Source organism: Quercus robur, chromosome 4, assembly GCF_932294415.1.
Source record: "Quercus robur chromosome 4, dhQueRobu3.1, whole genome shotgun sequence".
In the NCBI taxonomy this organism is placed as follows: domain Eukaryota; kingdom Viridiplantae; phylum Streptophyta; class Magnoliopsida; order Fagales; family Fagaceae; genus Quercus; species Quercus robur.
In genome coordinates, this window is record NC_065537.1 from 81,629,982 (window position 1) to 81,647,131 (window position 17,150).

The 17,150-nt window shown below is 37.5% G+C and overlaps 1 non-coding gene across 1 annotated transcript; it reads left to right on the forward strand.

Moving 5' to 3' along the window:
- Positions 1-683: 683 nt before the first annotated feature.
- LOC126724640 (small nucleolar RNA R71) lies at positions 684-790 on the forward strand. The gene has a single exon (XR_007655077.1). It is a non-coding gene; the product is annotated as a small nucleolar RNA R71 (small nucleolar RNA).
- The last annotated feature ends 16,360 nt before the right edge of the window (positions 791-17,150 follow it).

Below are 17,150 nucleotides of genomic sequence, written 5' to 3' on the forward strand. Positions count from 1 at the left end.
ATTTAGCGAGAGTGCTCCTAATGTCATTTATGGCTTGTAAGTTTTGATTATTAATGGTGGATTGAGTCTGCATGAATTGTTGCATAGTGTCCTCAAGACTCTTTTTTGGAGGGGAATTATAGGGAACAAAATTTAAAGAATCATGTGTAGGAGGTGTAACCACATTATCATTCCTCCAACTAAAATTTGGGTGATTCCTCCACCCTAAATTGTATGTCTTTGAATAGGGGGAAGGGTATGATTTTTTCACCATGTTCATAGCATTTGCTTGATCATGCAACACCTCTTTAACAGATGGAATTGTAGGACATTCATTGGTAGGGTGTTCCATGGTTTCACAAATTCTACAAACCTCATCAATTTTAGGCACAGTATTGACTTCATTGACTTTCCTTAACTCCATGGCTTCAAGCATCCTAGTTAAACTAGCCACCCTAGCACTAAGGTCATTATCTTCCCTAAGTTGGTACTTACTACCCCTAGAGGGGTTGGTGGATGCTCTAGACCTATCTAAGGTATCAATGATATCCCAAGATTGGGCATTCTTAGCTAAGAGATCAAAATAATCAAAAGCCTCATCAGGATCTTTGTTCAAAGACTCTCCATTGCACATCATTTCTATAAATTGGTGCATCTTTAGAGTTAAACTTTCATATAAAAAACTAATTATACGCCAAGTTTCATAGCCATGATGTGGACAACCATTAAGCAAATCTTTAAATTTTTCCCAACATTGAAAAAATTTCTCATTATCTTTTTGTAAAAAATTCATTATTTGTCTTTTAAGTGCATTAGTCCTATAAATTGGAAAAAATTTCTTTAAAAACCCAGTTTGCATCTCTTGCCAAGTACCAATTGACCTAGGTCTCAAAGAATTAAGCCAAGTTTTTTCCTTGCTTTTAGAAAAGGGAACAACTTCAACCTAATGGTCTCTTTATTACATGATTGATCATGAAAAGTAGAACATGCCTCCTCAAATTCCTTAAAGTGTAGGTAACAATTTTTAGAATCTAAGCCATGAAATTTAGGAAGTAATGAAATCATACTAGGCTTAAAATTAAAATTATTTGCATTAGTTGGAAAAATGATGCATGATGGTGCACTACTCCTAGTAGGTTGCAAATAATCCCTAAAGTTCTAATGGGTTGGTGAGCATGGAAGTTTTCATTATTTAAATTATTCTCATCACCTTGATTACTCTCTAAGTCCGCCATGATATCAAGTGTGTGAGAATGTGTGAAAGAATCATATAAATTTCCAAACAAATTGTTAGACTCAATTCTAACCAAGCAATCATCACTATCACAACACCAAACACGCATGCAATAGTAAAGCAAGAAAGAAAAAGAAAAAGAAAATAAAAGAAATACCTTTAACAATAAAAAGAAGTAAAAATAAAAGAAAAACTCTAAAGGAAAACTAAATTACTTAAAAAGAAAAGAGTTGGAGAGATATTACCAAATATGTGAAGAAATTTAATGCCAAAAACCTCTCCAAATGAAGTGGAATGCTTCTCTAATTGCCTAATCCCTGACAACAGTGCCAAAAACTTGCTGCGACTTAAATAATGCTCCCAAGTGTAGGATTGTACGAAGTAATAACTCGGTAAGTCCGAGGTCAAATTCACAAGGAAAAAGGAATTGATTAGCAAACAAAAAGAGAATAAAACTAAAATAATAAATTTTATTTGCAGATATTTTTGATGGTTTAGTAAAGTTAATTTAAATTGAGAGAAAATAACAATATATTAAGGCGCTAAGGTTTAGGGATCCACAAACAACACATCTATTGGTAGTCCTAACAATATTTATTTTATAACTCAACTAAAATTCATACGAAAGATGGTCTTGGTTGAATAATTTAACAATAAAAATTCAAGAATTAATTGTCTAAGGTAGTTTCATGAAATTGGTTGATTTTAGGCAAAACAAAACTAGTGAATTAGTTCATAGGGAATACTAAGCATTTAATGTGCTTGGAGTCTATGATAAATCAAAGAATTATACAGAACTAAACACTTTTCTAGATGAGTAAATCAATCAAAAACATAATAACATAAGCATTAAAACCATAAAATAATTGTTAAGGACATACCAATAAATGGTTGGGTTTCACCCCTTGCCTTAGTAAGGCTTCTAACAAGCCATAACACAAATAAAACTCTAAAAAGAAACATTAAGAAAACCTAAATTATGTTCTACGGCAGCCCTCTCCTGAATTTTTCCATAAAGAGCCATTAAATATGTAAAGGAATCCCATTATAGGTTGAATTCCCGTTTGGAGAAAATCCCAGGTTTTTAGGCTTCATTTTGCCGATGTTTACGGCCTATTTAACTTCAGAATTAGGACTTTTGGTAAACTAAAAAGTTGTATCCCTTTAAGTTAACTTTCCAGCCCAACTTGAATCATCTCGATTGGACATCTGAGCCGAACGTTATGCTCTAAATACTAACTGGTGTGCAGGCTGGAATCTTAATCCAAATTGGACTTGGATTTGGTGCAAATTTCCTTTGATTCCTTACCCCAATTGGACTTGAATTTAATTGGGTTGGCCTTCTTTGACCTCATCATGGCCCTTGTAAAAGTAAAGTCCATTAGCTTTCTTCTTTGCACAAATCCACTTATTTAATTTCATTATCCTACAAAAGACAAATTCATGCATTAGAATTCAATTAAGCATAAAATTGATTATTTAGCTTTATTCCAAAACCAATTATAAAATGCATGAATTAACTCAAAATAAGTATGATAATGCTTTCTAATAATGATATAAATATGCAAAAGTAAGCTATTATCACACACACTAACATGCATCTAAACACAACATGACATCAATCATCCCTAATCATACATCTATCATGGCATACCCTAGCATTCATCTAGCATACATGTCATGGAATCAAGGCATTTCATCACACTACAAACCCTAATCATGCTCCTATCTCAATCATAAACCCTAACATACATCTAGTATAGCATCATGTATCCAAGCATAAACCTTAGCATGTTATTATCATCATGTTGTCATATCCCTTCAAAGCAGAAACATAGGCACATCAAATCAAGATAGAAACAGGACAAATCATTTTTATCTCCTAAAACATTTAAGAACACAATTGTATTCTCAAACCTAAATCAAACCATGCATGTACATTATCAATGCATGACTTACCTTTACTTACCTTGCGCAACTTAGCACCTATGGCATTATGCATGAACATGTGTATGAATGGCATAGCATTGAACAAAAAAATAAAAACAAACCCTAATCTAAGCATGTGAAGGTCAAACACACAAACAAACATGTGAAACAGAGACTTAAAACTATGAAAACATGAAAAAGGATCTAAAATAGAAGTATACATGTGAAAGCAGAAGCAAAAACAGAGGAAAGAAAAATTAGGGTTTCTGGGTTGGTTCATGCGTACGCATGAACGCATGTGGGTTTCTGTCTAGAAACCCTAAAAACATAGCAAATAGAGCAAGGTTCAAAACACGATTTCTAGCAACCTAACATGCTTAAAACATAAGGAAAATGTAAACCTTGTCTAAACAAACATATTATAAATATAAACAAGGCAAAGAAATAGATTAAAACATAAACTAAAAGGTAGAAATGAAAGAAAAGTTTAAAAAAGAATACCTCAAAGCAAAAGCTCCTAGACTTGATTTTTGACCGTTTTTCGGAATCAAATCTATCACAAATCAATAAGAATGCGATTAGTAATCTTAAAATTCAAGGATCAAGGTAAAAAAAGGCCCTAGTCAACTAAAATTGACTTGAGGATATTTTGTGAAAAACTCCACCTTTGATTCGTTATTTCTAGTGAATCTTAGTGTTTTTCCGTGGGATTTTTGTGTGTCTTTGAGAGGTATCATGTATGGCTAGTTATATTGTAAAAATGGGGTTTTGGAACGGCTCCCAAATGATATGGGATTTGTTCTAAACCTCAGTTTTTAATGCAGGAAACTTGCCTTTCTGGTGCTCCTGAAACCCTACTTGCGTACGTAGGCTTTTAGGCTGTGTACGTAGGCCTAGGGTTTCTTTTGGCCCTTATTTTCCAAAAATAGATTTTTTGCTCATTAAAAAGTTATTTTTTCCGTTTTAACATCTCTCAAGTCAATTTGTAATTTGATTGAGTCCAAAACCAACTTTAGGTCTTAGAATTTCAGCATCATTGGGGAACAAGCGCCTAAGTCGTAAGGGGTACGAAATACGGTGTCTACAGATGCCCCTCTTTTGATTCATGAGCTTCGTTCATGGAATCAAAAGAATAAGAGATAAAACATTTTGTTTCAATGTATGGCTTGGGCTCAACCCATGCATATGGCACACAACACGCATACATGGGGCAGGGTCCGACTCTGCAGAGTTACGTGGGATTTTTATGTTTGGATTCCCACCTTTATTGCTTGGCAAACGAGCAACAATAGGTTCACTATCCTAGAATCTTTTTTGCCAATTGCAAGCAAAAGGCAAGTGACTCACTATCCTAGAGTCACTTAAAAAGAAAAACAAAAAAAGGTGCTCTTACGAGCTCAAACAACCAAATAGGCAAGGGTGCTCTTATGAGCTTAAAAGGATATATATTTGTGGTGTCTGTTAGGACATATACGTTTCACATGTTAAGAACATATGTCATGATTTTATGTAATTGGTTTATCCTTTGACAAAACGCACTTTACTTGTAATTGGATAGATTTAGGATGTGTTTAGATACTTCAAGAAACTATATTTCAAGATCAAGTGTTGAAACCTTCAAGTCTGTCCAAGAAAACAAGCTGAAAGTGCAAAATTACTAAAGCTCGACAGCTAGCATGTGTCGAGGTTTAGGGAAGCTGTTCAGCTTGTGTGCTCGACACCTGCTTGACAGCTGCTCGACACCTCCTATCTGTCGAGGTTTAAGAATTTCAGAATTCTGATATGATTTTCTTGGGATCCGTGAATGTGTCTTTGGGCTTTCTTTTCTCCTAACCCTAGACATATAAAAGGATTGCTTTAAGGGCCGTCAAACAGTCCACAAGTTGAACAAGCATTGAGCAAACTCTATTCAAGCAAATTGTGACTGGAGATGAAATTCTTGCCCTAGTTCATCTCTTTCTCTTGAAGAAGTTGCTGTGTATGTGCACCATAGGGTTTTGTGACCAAGCATCTTCTTGATCTTCATCGTGTGGATGAACTGAAGAACTTTGCAGCCAAGAACCTTCTTAGTTGGTGATTGAAGTTCCGTACTAGGATTCACGCAATTGGTTAGTCACATACTTGGGCGCCGTGCATCGAAAGGGGAATTGTCACTACAAAACAAGTCCAATTGGGTATTGGGGTAAAGGTTCAACTGTAGGTTGGTAAAGTACTTAGGATTCCTTTACTTGTAATAGCTTGTTGTGATAATAGTGAAGTTTCGGGAGTGGTGACCTGAAAATCACCTGGTGGGGTTTTTACCGTGTAGGTTTTCCCCATTCGTAAACAACTCACCATGTCATTTATTTTCCGTTGCTTATTTAGTTGTTTGGTAATTTGTTTGTGCTACCAAGCACTTTGCATGATAAATTGATTAATTAATAACTTGGCTAATTAATTAATTAATTTCAATCACAAGGGGTCAATCCGATTTTGGCCTATCAAGTGGCATCAGAGCAGGCACACTCTGATTAGGTTTAATCTTTGCTGTGTTGATCTGTTGACCCCTGTTTGTCATGGATGGAGGACAATCATTAATTATACCTTCTTTATTTGATGACACTAACTATGCATACTAGAAAGTACGCATGAGAGCTTTCTTGCAATCTTTAGATGAAAAGGTGTGGCAAGCTATCGAGATTGGTTGGACTAAGCCAAGGAAGCATCGGCCGATTGGTATGAAGCCGAGATCAAGGCGGCAAACTTCAATAGCGGGGCATTGAATGCTTTATTCAGTGCGGTCACCAATGAGGAGTTCAAGAAGATATCCTCTATTGAAACTGCTAAGGAAGCATGGACCATCCTGCAGACAACCTATAAGGGTACAAAGGCTGTCAAGGATTCAAAGTTTTAGAGGCTCACTATAAGCTTTGAAGAGATAAAGATGGAGAAGGATGAGTCATTTGATGAGTTCTATGCCAAGTTAAAGGACATAGTGAACCCAGCCTTTAATCTTGGGGAAACCATTCCTGAATCCAAGATTGTAAGGAAGGTGCTCAGATCTTTACCCGAGAGATTCCATGCCGAGATCACGGTGATATAGGAATCAAAGGATATTGACAAGATTCCTTTGACTGAGCTGGTTGGAAACTTGCAAACCTACGAGCTAGGGTTAACAAGTATAAGCAAGTCGGGTAAAGGCAAGAGCATGGCTTTGAAAGCCAAGAGTAGTGACGCAGATATGTCTTCCGACGATGAAGATTCCAAGATGAAGTCTTACATCACCAGGCAGTTCAAGAAGTTTATGAAAAATGCCAATGGAAAGGGCTTGGACAAGGACCATAAGCAATCTGGTTCCTCTCAGTTTAAGAGTCAAGACAAAGGGAAGAAGGATGCTAGAGATGGCGGTCAGTATGCTGTTCCCGTAGGACCTAAGTGCTTTGGGTGTTAAGGCTTCGGTCATATGAAACATGAATGTCCTACATATCTCAAGAGCATTGGGAAGAGCAAGGCATTTGCTGCTACCTTGAGCGACACCGAGCCTGAGGATGATTTCGATAATGAGGATGACGGAATCTTAAATGCCTTCACTGCCACTGTTAATCCTACTGATCGGATTGTTGAAGATGTGGTTGAAGAAGAGGAATTGGTGGAATCGAAGTTTGAAAATATGGATGATCAAGATGACATCCATGCAACTTATGAAAAACTGTATAAGCTCTTTGAGAAGCATGAGAAACTGTAGAGGCTAACCACCAAGAAGCTCAGTGATATGGAACTTGACCATGAGGAGCTTTTCACAAAGTTTGATGAGGCTAATCAGACTGTTGGAGCATTGAGGTTTGAGAACAATTTCTTGGCTGAGAAGACCAAGAAGCTTAAAGCGGAGCTATTTCAAGTCAGAGCTCAATTGGAGAGGACTTCAAGTGCAAAGATTGACGAGATGCTCAGCATTCAGAAATCTGCTTCAAATCGAACAGGTTTAGGGTATGATCTCTCTTCCTCTAATATTGCTTCTACTAGTACTACTGTTTTTGTTCCTCTTGCTAATAATGTTAAAATTGAGAACAATGAGATCAAAACTTAATTAGCTAGTGAGAACTTGGACAAAGGTAAATCTATCTCAGGAGCACCCCCTAAGCTTGAGAAGAAAGATGTAAAAAACTCTAGGGCTAAAAAGGCTAACTCTCAAAAACCTAAACAGAAGAAGCAGCATCTCTGTCATCATTATGGAGTTACAGGTCATACTCAACCAAATTGCTATAAGTGGCTAGCCACTCAACAGAGCAACGACATGATAGCATCTGCAAGCCAGAATTAGCTTCAATCCTCTCTTGTTCCTCTTGGAGATATTCTCAAAACCCTCATGTTCCTTTTAAATTTGAACGGTTTTAATTCTTCCCCCTCACCGCCGGTTCAAGGGTTTGCTAGATGGAAAGGTTCTTCCAACGTGTGGAAGGAAAAGGGCTCCAAGTGATTCTATCACTTTTCTCTTTCTCCCTTCTTGTTTTTGTGTGTGCATTTTTTTGTATGTTTTGCTTTCAAGTTTTGAGCCAGTCTAGTTTTTATGCTTTGCTTTGCTTAACATGTTTTTGTTTGGTTGTTTCAGTTTTGCTTTATTTTGTTTTTCATGTAAAAATTTAAAAAAAAAATTGAAAAATCAGAAATACAAAAACAGTATGTGTTTTGTGTACATTGGTACTTGTGAACCTTGGATGGCCATTGAAACAAAGTCTTCTAAACTTTGTATCTCTTGTAGCTTAGATGAGCATCTCTATGCACAACTAAGCAAGTAAGTTTTGTGGCTCTTGTTTGTGATGAGTAAGATTAAGTTATCTCTTGTACTTAATACTTGTATTACTCTTTTTGACAGGTAGGACTAAAAAATCCTAAGAGAAAGGCATAAATAACCATCTCACCACTATTGCCCGCTAATCATAATATAACACCTGTATGCTTCGGCATAGCAAAAGTGCAGTGTCAAAGACATCTGTGTGCTTCGACATAGCAAAATTGGAATGTCAAATGCTTACCATCATTGGGTATTTCTTTTCTATCTCTTATATGCCCATGCATGATTTTCTTAAAAGAAAAATATGCAAAGAAAAAATAAAAAGAAAAAAGATCAAAAATGCTTTAAATATGATTGCAAACGTGTATTATAGGAGATGTGGGAGTTATAGGATGTACCTCGAAGGTGATAGTCCCCATCAAGCAGTTATGATTGTGTGTGAGTTAAAGTGATTTCTTATATCTTAAATCGTCATAACATGTATACACAAATGCAATCTTGCGATGTTTTTCATACACAACATGCAATATTCTTTGCTACTTTTGATACATGTGCAGGTACAATGTGATTTGGCCATCACAAGGTTTTAGATGTGTTAATGTATGCTCACTAAATTGTCTTGACTTGTTTTTGAAAAATAAATTCGGTTAGACTTGTTTAGTGTGTGTGTTTGTTTTTGAAGATCCATGTGCTTAAAATTGCTATTGAGAGATGATTTTGAGAGGTTTATATGTTGATTAGATCATTAGTTGAGTTGCATGTTGGATTGCATTCATGTCTGTGTTTTTCACTTCTCGAAAAACTGGTTTTAAAAGCTAGCTCGACACCTCCTTAACACCTCTTCGATACCTTGCTGTCTGTGGAGCTTCTTTAGCTTTTTCTTATCGCAATCTTGATAGGTTCTTGACATTTGGTGGATCGATTGAGAAAGTTCCTACCTCCTTGATAGCTTCTTGACACCGTGGATCAATTGAGCTTCTGTTCTTGTATCTGTTGATTTTTTCCTCGACACATCCTCGATACCTATATCTATCGAAGACCTTTTCTTGACACCTTTCTCGACAGATGACTCGACACCTCTTTACACCTTCATCTGTCGAGATTTACTAAGGCACTATTTAATCTCCTTGTGCGATCCGAACCCCATTTCGTTCGATCTCTCTCTCGATAGCTCTCTCTTTTTCTCTCCCAAACAATCTTAGCTCACTTCAATCTTGATTCTTAAGGTTTCTTCAAGCTTTTTCAAAATTTTCTTCACTTGGTAAGCTTCTAATCTCTTCCATATTCATGCATTTCATGTTTTGAAACCTAGATTTTGGGGTTTTTCAAAATTGATGAGTTGTTGTTGAAATTTTAGGATGGGTTTTCACTTAAATGAGTTTAAAATCTCATACATTGCATCACATTAGCATTATAATAGTATTGTCATGCATTTAGATGTGTGCAAACTATTTCGGTGCTGATAGGTTTGGATTGGGCTGAGCCCTTGATGCAATTTCTTTTACATGTCACATGTTCATGCATTTCCCATGCATACGTACTCTTTTTTCAATATACTCATTATATTTGAATTTCTTGGGACTTTCCTGATTGTTCTCTCCCTCTCATTCTGTTTATGTTAGTCGTGTCTATGGCAACTAAGTGTAAATCTACTCCGGCTCGGAACCCTCTTCATTTCAGAGCTTCTTCATCTTCTGATCCTTCTCCTCTTTTTCTTCGATTCCGTGATGATGATGCACACAAGGCATTCTCGGAGAACTTTTCTAGACGAGATGTTCATTTGGAATGCCAAGTCATTCTGGCAGACTTCGCCGACACTGACCTTCCCACTGTCATTCACAGTCGGGAATGGGAGTCATTGTGTGACGTCCTGGTCACTTGTCCTCTCGTGCTTATCCAAGAGTTTTACTCCAACATGCATGGGATTGATCATTCAGTACCTCTTTTCTTCACTTGCATTCGAGGTATATGCATTCCTGTCACACCGTAGCTTGTTGCAGATGTGCTTCGGGCTCCCAGGATAGAGTCTCTTGACTATCCTAGTTGTGAGCGTCTGCAGATTGTGTCCAAAAATGAGCTCATGGCTGCTTTCTGCGAGCACCCTCCTAATTGGGGTGATCGTCAGTTTACACCATGTAGGCCTTTTGCTAAAGGTCCTAGATTTATTAATATGGTGATGAATTTTGTCCTCCATCCACTCTCTCACTACAACTCCATCACAAAGCCTTGTGCTCAGTTTTTGTTGTCTCTTCTTGAGCATGTTACTATAGACTTTCCTTCTCATTTCATTCTTTCTATTATAGATGTTCATCTTGATTCGACATCCCGTGATAAGCTCATCTTTCCTTCCGCTATCACGAGGATTTTATGCCATTTTTTTGTTCCTTTCCCTCTTCTGACCATTTTTTTGTCATGTATGCCATAGACTACGCTACTGTTAAATGTAGCGAGGTGCAGTTTTGGTCGAGGTAGTCAGAGTTAGCAGCTCCTCCCTCCTATTTAGCTCCATCCACATTTACTCCCTCCTTTTCTACGAGCGATGTGTCACTGGAAGACATCATGGCGTAGCTTCAGCGCATGGATGCTCGTCTAGATACACTCTTTATAGAGATGTATCAGATGAACGTCCGTGTTGGCTGTATTGCACAACGTCAGGCGACCATGGGCAGTTTCGCTCTAGAGGCTACTCCTTCACCACCTTCTCTTGATTCTGATTCTGATGATGATGATGGTGATTACGATGATGCTTCTGAGGATGATGATGATGGAGATGCTAGCTCTACCGATAAGATGTTTACTTGACACTCTTACCCTTTGTCACTCATGACAAATAGGAGGAGTAGTTTTGGATATGAGAGTGGTCTATCTTAGGGGGAGAGTTAGTATAGGACCATTTTGTTAGGGGAAGTGTTGATATGTTTTGAGGGATGTAGTGAGGCTATTATGTATATTTTCTTTTCTTTCTTTTATAGATACATTGTTCTTGTACATTAGGTCTTGTGACCACTTTTACACATACATTGTACTTATTATCTTTATATGTGGATATATGTTTCTTTCGCCTACCCTTACATGTGTTGTTTCTTTTCTCTCTTTATACACATGTTTCTTATACTTGTATGCAATCTATTATTTCTGTTTCACACAAAGATTCCTTGATAAGTTTTGTTTAAAGTGTTCCAGAAATATAGGTTGTCAAAGTCTACTTGCCATAAACTCTCTTCTTGCAAATTTTTCAAGAGTTTGTGTTAGGATAAATTTTATTGTATTCAACAAGTGAATATGAGTTGAGTGATTTTTGACTTCTCTTATATGCTCATTTGTTTTTTGTGGTTTTGTCATGGATTACCAAAGGGGGAGATTGTTAGGACATATGTGTTTCACATGTTAAGAACATATATCATGATTTTATGTAATTGGCTTATCCTTTGACAAAACACATTTTACTTGTAATTGGGTAGATTTAGGATGTGTTTAAATACTTCAAGAAACTATGTTTCAAGATCAAGTGTTGAAGCCTTCAAGTCTGTTCAAGAAAACAAGTTAAAATGCAAAATTACTAAAGCTCGATAGCTAGCTCAACAGCTAGCATGTGTTGAGGTTTAGGGAAGCTGTTTAGCCCGTGTGCTCGACACCTGCTTAACAGTTGCTCGACACCTCCTATCTGTCGAGGTTTAAGAATTTCAAATTTTTGATATGATTTTCTTGGGATCCGTGAATGTGTCTTTGGGCTTTCTTTTCTCCTAACCCTAGACATATAAAAAGATTTTTTTTAAGGGCCATCAAACAGTTCACAAGTTGCACAAGCATTGAGCAAACTCTGTTCAAGCAAATTGTGACCAGAGACGAAGTTCTTGCCCTAGTTCATCTCTTTGTCTTGAAGAAGTTGCTGTGTATGTGCACCATAGGATTTTGTGACCAAGCATCATCTTGATCTTCATCGTGCAGATGAACTGAAGAACTTTGCAGCCAACAACCTTCTTAGTTGGTGATTGAAGTTGCGTATTGGGATCCGTGCAATTGGTTAGTCACGTACTTGGGAGCCATGCATCGAAAGGGGAACTGTCACTACAAAACAAGTCCAATTGGGTATTGGGATAAGGGTTCAACTATAGGTTGGTAAGGTACTTGGGATTCCCTAACTTGTAACCGCTTGTTGTGATAATAGTGCAGTTTAGGGAGTGGTGATCTTAAAATCACCCGGTGGGGTTTTTGCCGTGTAAGTTTTCCCTATTCGTAAACAAATCACTGTATCAATTATTTTCCACTGCTTGTTTAGTTGTTTGGTGATTTTTTTGTGCTACCACGCACTTTGTATGATAAATTGATTAATTAATAACTTGGCTAATTAATTAATTAATTTCAATTACAAGGGGTCAATTTGATTTTGGCCTATCAGTGTCCATCTAGAGCTTTTGCCTCAAACATCTCTGGGTGGCTCGCGCCTCATGTCTTCTGCATCTCTATCTCTACCTATTCTTGTGAAGCTCTTGCCTCGGGGTGACCTTGGTCTCCATCTCTATCTCTATCACTTCTACTGTGCCTATGGATTCAATTCCCTCGGGATATGTGCACAAGTTGTCTGTTCTTACCCACAAAGGAGTCTTGGGTGAATGGTCCACTGAGGATGATAAAAGGAAACTCACTGGGGAATATAATCTTCTTGAAGTTTTGGTGACCCTCGGGGGAGTCTCCTTAAAAAAGCACTTTGCTAAGAAGTTTGGTGATTTTGACCTACGAGGAAGTCTTTGAGGGTGTGTGATCCACTAGGGAAGGTTTTCTTTTTCTTCATGGTTCATTGGGGAACTTGTGTTTACTCTACTCACGAGGGGGTTTCATCAAATCTATGGGGGTTATCTTCTTCATAACTCATGAAGGGGTTATCATTGAGCCCTAGACCCACAGGGAGCCCCTTCATGGTATTGTACCTGTTGTGAAATTTTAAAGTACTCGCAAGTGTACGAACTGTACTGAAGTATAGTTTGACAAGAACGAGGTCGAACCCATAGGGACTTGTATGAATGTAGGAAAGTTAATCAAATCTTAACCAAATTAATCCTAATCTAGTTTATTAAAAATTGGTTGTTTGAAATTAGATATACTAAGCAAATAATTAAACTAAGAAAAGATATAATATAAAACAGTAAAGAGATGTAAACAATCTAGAGAAAGGAATTAAGGTTTTGGAATTTGCCTTGTAAGTCATATCAACATATATCTATTATCATTAATTTTTTCCAACTACTACATGATAATCTAGAAATCAATCTTGCTATCATGGAAAATATTCTTATCAAAATCCTTGTTTTAAAAATCAAAAGCATGTCCTTTTTTTCTTCTTAAGTATAAAATCAAATTATCAATTGTATCCATCGACAAACAAATCACAAGAGATATCCAATTTTATAATCAAGAAATAATAAACCAAGCATTCAATTAATTAAGAAAAATACTAAATCATGAGAAAAACATGATTAAACTCATATCTAGAATCTCATCTTAGTCAATTGATATGAAACAAGAAAAATTTAAATCATTAAAGTACAACTATTGTGGGAAAAATCGAATCACATAAATATTACTAATAGTCCTTAACAAGGTTTCATCCTCAACCCTAAATATAAATTTAGCTACTCATAGTATTTGAAAGAAAACACAAAAAATAAAATACTAAACATTAAACTAGAAAAATAATTAAAACTAACTGTCATGGAAGAGGCAGTCACAACTCTCTATACGTTCAGCCCTCACAATCATCCCCTTAAACAAACTAACTTAGAGGCTTATATATGAAAATAGCCACCTTACCCACTATGCTATAATCCTAATACAATCAAAAGAATTCATATCTCCAAGCCACGCACAAGCAAGGGACTCCGTGGCCCAGCTTTACATGCTGACTTGTATTTCTTTTGTGATACAGACACCTCATTGCTTGATTGTAAGAGTTTCTTTCCTAGCAAACTTCATCCATGTTGGATTGCATCTTGGGCTTCTTCTTGAATTCATGCCTAGGTTAGGTGTTCTACTTCTTTGGGCTGAATCTTTACTTCATGGCAAGCTCTCTTCTCTTAAGTTAGCTTTATAATCGGCTTGGCCCACGTGGCATACAACTTGTAACTTGTTCAGCCTCACAACATGAATAGCCTTTACTTTCCATAAAACAAATATAATATATAATTAGTCACAAAATAATATAAAAGCAAGGCTAACTATGCAAATCTGATGGTACTTTATTGTATATATTTCATGCATATCAGTACGTTACTGGGGATTTGTTTGAAAATTTGAATTCATAAGGGAGTTCATTTGGTGACTTATGGTCCATTGAAGGATGCTTTTGATGCTTTCAATCTGCTATGGATGCTTGTATGGTCTTTGTGTTTCTTACCCATGTGAGGGTATTTTGGTCATTTCAACATGTTCTTGGATTTTTCTTTTGCACTTCCTACCTTTCGGGAACCCCTTGGAGACTTTGAGGTTTTGTTTTTTGCTAAACTAGGGGCATTCTTGTCACTTCTGGATGTATTCTTGAATTTTCCTTTGCGCTTCTAGCCTTTTGGTGACTCCATAGGGATCCAATTTTTTTTTTTGCTAAACTACATGTAGTTTAGTCATCAGGTGTTCCCACCTCTTCATTTTTTTCTCAATGGTTACCAAACGTTTCTTTTTTTCTTCATCTAACTCACCTCTTTATTTTTCCTCTAACTCTTCAACTTTTTTCCTTTTTTCTCCATAAAAGCCTCTGTCCTCTCTTTCTCTCTCTCTCCATCTGATTCTTCCCTTTCACATTCTCTCTAAAAATCTCTCCCTCCTTACACTTTCTCATCTTATCCATGGCACCCAAGTCTAAGAAGACCTCCTATGTACTTTCAAGCAATGCTTTCAACCTGACTCGTTGGAGTGGGGTAGTAAGGTTGCTGGAACCCCCTTCGTTGACATACCGACCGAAGGATCTTCTTTTGGCAAGTGCTTGGGCCAGATTGGTGAGCTTTTATTTTATTTAATTTTTTAATTTTTTTTTTCGAGTTTTCCTCTGATCTTTTATTTTAATATGTTTTTGGACCTATGAATGCTTGTGTTTTGTTGTGGGATGAGTTTAGATGAAAACCTGACACCCTAGGAGGGGTAGGAACATGTTTAAGATGAAATTTGGTTAAGATATGCTTGAAAATGTCAAAGGACCTTCTCAGCGTGGGTTCATGCGTACAAGGGCTCAAGCCTGCGTACGTGGCCTATATTTATGCATACGTAGCCTCTCTTCCTATGTATACAGGCTTGTTCTTAAGAGTCTGCATACACGAGCTTTAGCCTGCATACGCATGCTTCGTGTTTGTGTACGCAGGCTTGGGCTCACATATGCATACCGCTAGGCAAAAAACCTGTTTTGACAATTTTGAACTCCTTTTTAATCTATTTCTCATCCAATTGCACATTTAACACTTCCTTTCATTATTTATGCATCTGAAATGTGATTTTATCACCATTTTGCACCTCATTGAAAAAAAAAAAAAAAAAAAAAAAAAAACCCATTTAACTGCTTATTGATCCTAATTGTGAATCTGACATCACTACACTCATTTTTGTAGGCTATGTCCTTGTACTCTAGGAGGGGCAGTACTAACAAGGCGGCTGAGTGGTATGGGAACCTTGTTGAGGAGACGAAAGCCCATATTCATGCTATAGGCTTCGAGCCCATCATTTGTCTTTTACTAGAGATCTCGACAAGCGCCATCTTGGTGCAGTGTCTTGTCGAGAGGTGGTGGGACACTACCCACACCTTCCATATTGCAGAGAGAGAGAGATGATTGTGACTCCCCGTGATTTCCACCGCATGACTGGCCTATCCACTTTGACATTGAAACAGATTACCGGCCTCTTTCGTAGGAGACAACTGAGGACTGTGCTTAGATGGCTAGGGTATTTTTGCTATACATTCTAGGGGTGTATCTCTTTGCCAATCGAGGATAAATAGTACAATTGAGGTGGTTAGCTCTCTTCCGTGAATTCGGGGATGCCGGGGGAGCTAGCTGGGGGCAAGCGTGTTTCACCTATTTGTACTCATGATTGGATACATTCAGCCGGGGGACCCTATGCCAATTGGTGGGGCTTGGAAGCTTTTGGGGATTAGTTCTTTCCCTTTTCTCTTTTTTCTTGCAAATTTTCATCTTGAAAATTATACCCATCTTGTATGCTGTGTTCTTGCAAAACTATACCCATCTTGTATGCTGTGTTCTTGCAAACTATTTTCATCTTGCATACTATATACTCACAAACTATATTCATACCTTCCATTTCTCTCTTTTTTAGTGTTGGGCTGTTCGATATGGTATTATCATTCTAGGGCTAGACATGACTATTAGAAATTCCGTTGCAGTGAAGGCCCACCTTAAGGGCCCACATTGTGTTCTTCACACACTTCCTATATTTTCTTTCTAACCTCATGCTTTTTGCAGATTAACTTGAACCCATGGGCTAGTGTTCCTCCTACTGCAACTCCTAATTTGGAGGCATTTGCTGTCATTGTCTTCGAGATCATCCAGCCTTTAGAAGGTGTGGGTTTAAGCGTGCTTTACTTGGCGGAGTGGGTGTGTTGCCATTTGGTGGGTGAAGATGTCCCACGGGTGCCTATGGACCAACCAGAGTTCATGCTTGCCCTGCTTTCCATGACTGATGCCAAGTATGCATTATGGAGTCTCGGTATGGCCTATGTCAATCGGCTTAGGGAGGAGTTGGACTATGAGGAGTTCAACCATACTCACCTCATGTCCTTTCTCACTATTGAGGTATATGCTCTTTCTTCCCATCTTTTTCCATTCCTACTCTCTCATTTTGCATTCTTGTACATGGTGACATTTAACTGAAATACTTGTACCAAGATGCCCTTGCTTCTAGCATTCTTATTGACCCTTGTCATTTTCCTTAGATGGTCTATGCTTATGGCCTTGACAGCTTCACTAAGGAGCGTTCCATGCCTCGCAACATAAATGTCATGGGCTGCCCTTTTCTTTCTTTTTTTCTTCTTCTTTAGCATCTTTCAACTGCTTATTCTAACCCGCTTTCCTTCAAATTTTAGCCCACTATCCAGGAGCATAAGGAGTTAGTTTGGCTGGCTGGAAATCTCAAGCTGGAGGTGGCTCAGTATTTGAAAGACTTGTACGGCCCTAGAGGACTAGCCTATCCTAGTAATGGTGATGATGATGATGATGATGATAGTGATGGTGATGATGGTGAGGA